The sequence below is a fragment of the Suncus etruscus genome, chromosome 16, assembly GCF_024139225.1.
Source record: "Suncus etruscus isolate mSunEtr1 chromosome 16, mSunEtr1.pri.cur, whole genome shotgun sequence".
In the NCBI taxonomy this organism is placed as follows: Eukaryota; Metazoa; Chordata; class Mammalia; order Eulipotyphla; family Soricidae; genus Suncus; species Suncus etruscus.
The window spans coordinates 77,663,422-77,672,608 of record NC_064863.1 but is presented as its reverse complement, the minus strand read 5'-3'; positions in this window follow the sequence as shown (position 1 = coordinate 77,672,608).

Below are 9,187 nucleotides of genomic sequence, written 5' to 3'. Positions count from 1 at the left end.
TTTTTTTAAGAAGTTCACAAAAAAAAGTTCTTAAAAAAGAAAAGGAAAGAATCTAACTAAAATACAGAAGCTAGGGGTAAAGAGATAATACAGGGGTTAAGAAGTTTGCCTTATGTGCAACTGACCTATGTTCAATCCCCAGCACTGCATATGCTCCCCTGCTGTGTCCCCCACCATCGTGAAAGAGAGGGAAGGAGAGAAATAGAGAAGCTATATTTAGAAGTTAAAAAGTTTCCTAAGTTTGGTCAGAGTGATAGTACACAGAGTACAGAGTGATAGAGCTCTTGCTTTGCACATAGTCAACCCAGGTTCTAACACCCCAGTACCAAGCCTCACTAGAAATAATCTCTAGCTGCAGAGCGAGGAATACTGCACCTGAGCACCGCTGGTTGTGACCCAAAACAAAACAAGACAAAAAAATTCCCAAGTGACAAGTAGGTAGATCTAAAGTACAAAATGACAACCTAAGGATGTAAGTTTGGGTTTGATTTTTCTAATACTATTCCTCTTTTACTTTAAAAAATGAAGGGTGATGGGGCCGGGCGGTGGCGCTCGAGGTAAGGTGCCTGCCTTACCTGCGCTAGACTAGGAGACGGACCGCGGTTCGATCCCCCGGCGTCCCATATGGTCCCCCAAGCCAGGAGCGACTTCTGAGCGCATAGCCAGGAGTAACCCCTGAGCGTCACCGGGTGTGGCCCAAAAACCAAAAAAAAAAAAAAAAAAAAAATGAAGGGTGGGAGGTATGGAGTAATGTTGTCAAGTTCAGTATTTTGGGAATCAGTGAAAGGGACCAGAGAATGCAACGTGTAAGGAGTTGCATGCAGCTAATCCCAGTTCAAATCCCTGCTACCATTCATGGACCATTCATGTGAACTCCACCAGGAATAATTCCTGAGCACAGAACCAGGAGTCAGCCGTGAGTGAGCATTTCTGGGTGTGGTCCCTAGTCCCCCCCCCCCTCAAAAAAGGACCATTGACGTAGGAATTGAGGACAGATCAGTGGTAGAGCACTGTGTGAGGTCTTGCTTTCAATACCCAGCATGGCAAAGTATGTTTTTTTTTTTTAAAAAACAGAGATACTGTTCAAAGATCAAAAACTTGCTGGATTCACTCTCTACCACTACATAGTGTCCTGAGCATGGTTGAGGAGTAGCCTTTCATCACTGTGTGTGGTGGTGGTGGTAGGAATGACAGATGAAGATGGATTGGTAGGTTTGACAAAAGAGTTGGTAGAAGCTTGTAGCTTTAAGTCTGAAGAGGATTGTCCGGTTCACCTGTAAACCCCTAAATTGTCACTGCTGACAGGAACAGAAAGCATAGTGTATTTGTTTTTCAAGCCACTGTGTTGAAATAATCATAGATTATATAATTTATAAGGGAAGCATGCATTTATTAGATTTCTTAACTTCTAGGAATTATGCAAGTAGTAATGAAGAAAGGACTGTGCTAAGTAAAATTGGTGCAACGACTGTGAATTTGCCATATGGTTATTACCATGTGGGTATTAGTATGGTAAATTATATTACTGTAAATAAACTTTAGTCAACTTATTTGTTTGTCTTTCATTTATACGAAGAATATACATGTAAAACATGTTGGTAACTATTGCAAATGTTTGTTCGGTAAGACATTCTTAAACTCATTGCAATTGTTTATAGGTTCCTAAATTATTTCTAGACTCAAAAGTAGATGCTGGACCAGAGAGATAGTTTGGGGGTAGGTAAGGCACTTGCATGCAACCAAACCCATTCTCTGATGTCAAAATTTTTTTAGTTTCCAATATTTTAAAGAATTACTTGAAGAATTGTTAGCACATATTCTGAATAGAAAATTTTATTTCAACGTGTAATTTGATTTTTTTTTAAAAGGACCTTCGGCGGAGAATGATCATGTAAGACTAGTAGAACTCCGATAATAGTCTTTCATGGTAATTTGATAATAAGAAAAATGTTTGAAATGGGCTGGTGGAAGTTCTGGCTAAAGTTCAACACTAAACATTTCAATATAAATTTTCCTTTACCCCCTATATTCTTCCCAAATCTGGATCTGAAAAGTGACATGAAATTTTTGTACACACACACACACACACACACACCCCTCTGGATCTGAAAAGTGACATGAAACTTTTTTGTATACGCGCACACACACGAAATTTTTGTACACACACACACACATATACACACACACACCTCTGGATCTGAAAAGTGACATGAAACTTTTTTGTATAGGCGCACACACACGAAATTTTTGTACACACACAAACACACACTCACACACACACCTCTGGATCTGAAAAGTGATATGAAACTTTTTTGTATACGCGCACACACACGAAATTTTTGTACACACACACACACACACACACACACACACCCTCTGCTGACACTACAGCTTTCATTGGCTGTTTGCAGGGTGAAATGATTCAGTCACGGTTATCCAAATCGACTGTCCTGACTCTATAATGACTCACTGATCATTAGATTCCAATACAGAGTTTGGGTATGTCCCAAATGAATCTGATTTCTACCAAAGTGGTCTTTTGTTCATCTATTTATTTACGAGTCACCAGAATGCTACTTTGGCAGAGAGAGAGAGCAGTTCCTGGAGACTGATGTCATTGCTTTTTGGCCCCTGTTTAAAATGTCTATATTAAAGTAACTGGATTAAGATGGAATCTTAGTGTTTATAAAAATCATTTGAATAAATAATACATTCAACTATTTTTTTTAATTTTATACCCCTCTGTCTTGTTCCTCCCACTCACTTTGCAAGGAACTTGAGTTCTTTTGTCTGTGATAAGTGATTTTTGAAAATCCAGTTGTGGGGCCTCAATGGGTGCACTGGACTTAATCTGCACTGGACTTAATCTGGTTGCATCCCAGGCACCACCCAACCAAGCCTGCCAGGAATGATTCCAGGAGTGAAGACAGAGTCAGCACAGCTGGGTGTGCCGCCCCCCAAAAAAAGAAAAAAAGAGAAAAAGTCTGGAGTGGAAGCTTCCCTCTGCCACCGCCAGGCCTTCCCCAGGAGCAGAGAGGCCCAGTGGGCTGCGCCTTGGCAGGACCAGCGAGCGCCTTCCGCCTCGGCTGAGATTCCGCATCGGCGCCGCAGAGGCCTGCGCAGGCGCGCTTCTGGCTTTGCAGGGCGAGGGTCTAGGGCGGAGGCGAGCCCGGGAGGCTCCGAGGCTCCGAGCCACGCCCCTCCCGCGGCCCCGCCCACCGTGGCCCCGCCCCCGCCCCGCGCTCGCCCGGCCTCGCGCTGCCCTGGGCGGGGCGAGGGAGCCTCGGGGGCGCTGGGCCGGCGGTCGCGGCGGAGGAGCGGCGGAGGATGACAGGTGGGCACGTGAGCGGCCATCAGACGGGAGGGCAGGGGCGCGCTCGGCTCTGCGCGGGGGTCGGTGGGTCCGGCCCGTAGCTGCGGCCGGAAAGTGGGGCGCCAGGGGGCGTGCCTGCGTTGTTCCGCTAGATGCGCGCCAGCCGGGCTCTTTGGGAAGATGTGGTCCTGCGGCAGAGCAGAGAAGGAAGCACGGTGACCATGCTAGTTGGAAGTGATCGCTCTACTCAGGACAAGAACTGGGTGCTGAAAGGGGGAGAAAGCGGCATGCAGGGCACCCTTCAGTAACACTATTACAAACCACAGTGTCAAAAAGGAAGAGAGAGACAGAGAGAGAGAGAGGGAGAGAGAGAGAGAGAGAGAGAGAGACAGAGAGAGAGACAGAGAGAGAGACAGAGAGAGAGAGACAGAGAGACAGAGAGAGAGACAGAGACAGAGAGGAGAGAGAGAGAGAGAAGAGAGACAGAGGAGAGAGACAGAGAGAGGAGAGAGACAGAGAGGAGAGAGACAGAGAGAGGAGAGAGAGGAGAGAGACAGAGACAGAGAGGAGAGAGAAACAGAGACAGACAGAGACAGAGAGAAGAGACAAAGGAGACAGAGGACAGAGAAAGAGGAGAGAGACAGAGAGAGAGGAGATAAAGAGAGGAGAGAAGAGAGAAAGGACAGAGAGGAGAGACAGAGAGAGAGGAGAGAGAGAAGAGAGAGGAGAGGGAGGAGAGAGAGAAGAGAGAGGAGAGACAGGAAAATGAGAGAGAGAAGAGAGGAGAGAGGAGAGGGAGAGAGAGGAGAGAGGAGAAAAAGAACAGAGAGAAGAGAAAGAGACACAAAGAAAGACTAAGAGAGGCGAGAGAGGACAGAGGAGAGAGAGAAGAGAGGAGAGAGAGGAAAGTGAGGAGAGAGAGGAGAAAAAGGAGAGAGGAGAGAGGAGAGAGGAGAGAGAGGACAGAGGAGAGAGAGAGGAGAGAGAGAGAGAGAGAGAGAGAGAGAGACAGAGAGAGAGAGAGAGAGAGAGAGAGAGAGAGAGAGAGAGAAGTTGCTTACTGTAGTCTCACAGTGATGTTGGGTTTTAGACATACCCATCAGTACCAGTCCTGGGCTGGAGTGATAGCACAGCAGCCAGGCGTTTGCCTTGCACGCTACTGACCCAGCACAGACACGGGTCATGTGAATACTTTTGAGATGACAAAACAGAAAAGCTCCTCCAAAGAGGGGTGTAAAGTAGGGAGCAGAACTATCTCCTTTCTTGCAGTCTCAGTTCCAACCTAGGCCTAGTTTGACAGGATCCTTAACAAACACCTAACAGCAATTACAGAATATAAAAAGCAACTGTCCTAGGACACTACCTAAGGGACTTAAATCCCACTGTTTTATCCCAAAGTTATCACTTTCTACTATTAAATATGTAATCATGGGGCTGGAAAGATAGCATGGAGGTAGGTGCTTGCCTTTCATGCAGAAGGTCATTGGTTCGAATCCCGGCATTCCATATAGTCCCCCGAGCCTTCCAGGAGCGATTTCTGAGTGTGGAACCAGGAGTAACCCCTGAGCAATGCCAGGTGTGACTCAAAAAGCAGAAAAATTATAATATATATGTAATCGTTAACTGAATTAGCTGAAATTCATTAGCTGAAAGGGAATGAAGTAGGGACCTGAAGATGACAGATGCAACTAGTCCCTGGAAACCAGGAGGAATATCTGGAAAATGTATCAGGGAACAAACAAGAGGACCTGGCAAAATTACACCGAGATTAAGACAAACCCTAGCTAAGCCCTCAGACCACCTCTCTTAGCATATCAACAGCTTCTTCCCAGTTTCTCATTCACGTCTGAACTTGCAGCATTCTACTGTCTGACTCCATCATGCCAATGAAACCTCCATTTCGGGTCCATACTGACCTCCTGTTATATGAATCTCAACATTCTTCTCATCTTCCTATTTCACTTATCCAGAGTCCAGCTTTTGGTGGTACAATCTCATCTCATCTAACTCTAGCTCCTCCCGGGTCTCTGACATGAGTCTACGTTCTGCTGTCCCAACTTCACCTGTCACCTGTGTGCTGATGACTATCCATGATATTCCTGGTTTACATTTCTCTCCTGACTGCTAACCCGAGGATTCCAGATGTATACTGGAATGCCTGGTGACAGGTGCCCAAGGACCATTAGCTCAATACATCTGAATGGTAGAATTCCCACCTACATCTTTTCTAATGCATTGGGCTTGAAACTGCAATACTATCCGTCCAGACTTCATTTCTCCTACATCCCTGTAGTTTGATTTCTCTGCTGCCTTCTCATTAACATTCCCTTAGATCCCACTAGTGTTGTAATTTCCCAAATGTTTTCCTTTGGGGTTTTTCCTTATTGTTCTCCACACTCTAATTCTTGCACACTTGTATTTGCATTCTTTTACCCTAATGTTCTAGAGAAATTAAAACTCCTTCCCCGGGGTTGAAGGAGGAGGAGGAGCCTTGCATATAGCTGTCCTGGGTTTGATTCCCAGTACCCCGTATGATCCACAAGCCCTGCCAGAAGTGATCTTTGAGCACAGAATCACGCATAAGCCCTGAGCACTTCTGGGTTTGGCCACAGAAACAAAACAACAGCAACAACAAACAATCTCCACCCCCAAAAAAAACCCTTCCTTTACCTTGCATAAAAGATACTTTTCTCATGATTTGTTTCTTGCCTTGTGATCTGTTTCTCTAGTGTAATTTTTCCACTTCTGACATCTCTTTCCAAGCTTTATGTATATATATTTTTTTCTCTGTGTACCACAGAATTTTGCTCCTGGAAAGCTTCAAAACTCATATGTCGGTACTAGAAATATAGCTCAAAGTATTAAAGTATATGCCTGGGGCTGGAGAGATAGCATGGAGGTAAGGCGTTTGCCTTGCGTGCAAAAGGTTGATGGTTCAAATCCCGGCATCCCATATGGTCCCCTGAGCCTGCCAGGAGTGATTTCTGAGCATGGAGCCAGGAGTGACCCCTAAATGCTACGAGGTATGACCCAAAAACCAAAAAAACAAAAAAGTATATGCCTAACTGTGTGCAGTTCTGAGTTCCACCCTTATATTGGCTTATATTGGATGCTTCCTTCTACCCAGCACCACTAGGTTGGTCCTGGTGGCTCCCAGCACCAGTAGATTCTGACCACTGCAACATCAGGGAATAGTGGCCCCTGCACACTGCTGGGTGTGATCCTATTAAGACACACACAGATACCTTTGCCTCTAAGTGGTTTGTCCTATGACTTTTCCAGAGTCTTGAGTTATCACATTATTTTAGTTTTGGAGGAAATACCTGGTGATGTTCAGGGATTACTCCTGGCTCTGTGTTCAGAAGTCACTGCTGGCGGTGCTTGGGGGACCATATAGAATGCTAGGGATCAAACCTGAATGAGCTGTGTGCAAGGCAAGTGCCTCATCTGCTGTATTATCTCTCTGGCCCTTCACTTTTCTTTTTATCTACTACAATCCATGAGCCAGAAGATAGTACAGTGGGTGAGGAGGAGCTTGCTTTGGCTGTGGCTGACCCAGGTTCAATCCTGGGCACAGCATTTATGATCCCCCATGCCCTTCCAGGAGCGCTCTCTTAGTGCAGAGCCAGGAGTAAGGCCTGAACACAGCCAGGAGCAGCCTCTCAAAATAAAAACAAAATATACAGAAAAAAAAAAAGCCCTCTGTACTTAACTTAACACTCTTCCCCCTTTTGGGGGGACACCCCCCCACTCTCAGTTACCCCACACTCAGGGGTAACTCTTGCTCTGTGCTCAGAAATAGTTCCTAGCAGGCCCGGGGGCCATATGGGATACCGGGATTCGAACCACTGTTGGTCCTGAGTTGGCTGCTTGCAAGGCAAATGATCTACCACTGTACTATCCCTCTGGCCCCCTCTTTCCTCTTATTTTTTTTTAACCTTCGGACTGAGGATTCTTAACAGAGGTTCTCAAATTTGTCTCTGTAGTCCTAGGAAATAATTCTTAAGCCTTGGGGTATCTACTTAACCTGAAAGAAAAGTTGGAGAGTCTTTTCCATATCCTGGAATAGGTATAGAATAGGAATAGCAATAGCAATATATTAGCATGGATTTGTATGATTCATTCTAGAATAGTAGTTTCTAGTCTTTTTTAGAAACAAAAAATGCACCAACAATATAATATGGCATCATTCCCTTTTGCATAGACATACTAAAAAGGGGGAAATCTTATGTATAGAAACAAGCTCTTATCTACTCGGTATAAGAACCCATAAATTTTATAATACAGGGGCATATCCCACCCTCAACATTTGTCATGGGGACTCAACTTAGACCCATGTGATCAGACATCGACTGTCCAAACCTGAACCTCAGATCCCAAACAAAGATCCGACACAGCTCCCTGCAGCAGAACCAGAAACTAAATCTGCTCCCCCGGGAGTCCTTAATACCACTCTAGCACCAACTTGTGCCAGGCTAGGTTGATATGACATCCTGACGATGACGATGATGACGAAACAGCAACAACTTGATTTAAGGCAGGTTGCCCTACCTCATCACCTAATGGTAAGATGAAATCAAAAGACACTTTGTCCTTTGGTCTGTGCAAAAACTAAGATTACTAATTACAGAAGACTGACTTTGACAACCGTGACTGAACCATAAGGAAAGACTCTATTCTAGACTTCATTCTAGGATCTGTGCAAATACTAAGATCTGTAATTACAGATGACTGATTTTGACAATCACAACTAAGCAGAAAGTTTCCTGGCACCATAAAAAGACCTTGGGACTCAATAATGAGCATGTCAGAAGCCTGTAGTTGTTCCCATGCCATTATGGAGGAACCCTATATCCTTAGGCCAAGGGAATTAATTTCCTTTCTAATTTCCCCAAAACTTACTGTGCTTATGCAAAAAATAAAAACTAAAACAAATACAACCTTGCAACACCAGTCCCCCTTCCATTTGTTGGGTTGTTTTGTTGTTGTGTTTTTTGTCATTGTTTGTTAAGGTTTGTTTTTTCTTTTTTTCTTTTTCTTTCTTTTAAATTTATGGTTTCTAGATGGGCTTCTCCCAGCTTTTATTTTTTTCCCTCAATAGAACCATAGAACTTGAATCATCTTGTTTTGACTCATAAATTGAGGAGGGGAAAAAGTGGGTGAATGGTACTAGAGACAAACAGTCTCACGAACATTGAGTGGAAATAAAAAATGATCAGACCTAAATACCAAACCCAAAGTCAACGACAATAGAATCAAGATACCCAGTCTACAACAAGCTATACACAAAGGGGTCCTGTTATACTAGCGGTCCAGGGGGCTAAGGGGGTGGGTATGGGATGCATGCTGGGAACAGAGGTGGAGGGAGGACAACACTGGGCCTAATTCACTGTCACTAGTACCTTAGATATAACTGTGAAAGACTTGTAATTCACATTGGTCACAATAAAAATAATAATAAAAAACAAACAAATAAAAAAAATCAACTCTGTGGCTGGTTGAAAACTGGTTGAAAACCACTGGTTAAAAACTATTGTGTTGGGGCCGGGAGGTGGCGCAAGAGGTAAGGTGCCTGCCTTGCCTGCACTAGCCTTGGACGGACCGCGGTTCGATCCCCCGGTGTCCCATATGGTCCCCCAAGCCAGGATCGACTTCTGAGCGCATAGTCAGGAGTAACCCCTGAGCGTTACCGGGTGTGGCCCAAAAACCAAAAAAACAAAAACAAAAAAAAAAAAAACTATTGTGTTGGGGCTGGAGAGATAGCATGGAGGTAATACATTTGCCTTGCATGCAGAAGGTCGGTGGTTTGAATTCCGGCATCCCATATGGTCCCATGAGCCTGCCAGGAGCGATTTCTGAGCGTAGAGCCAGGAG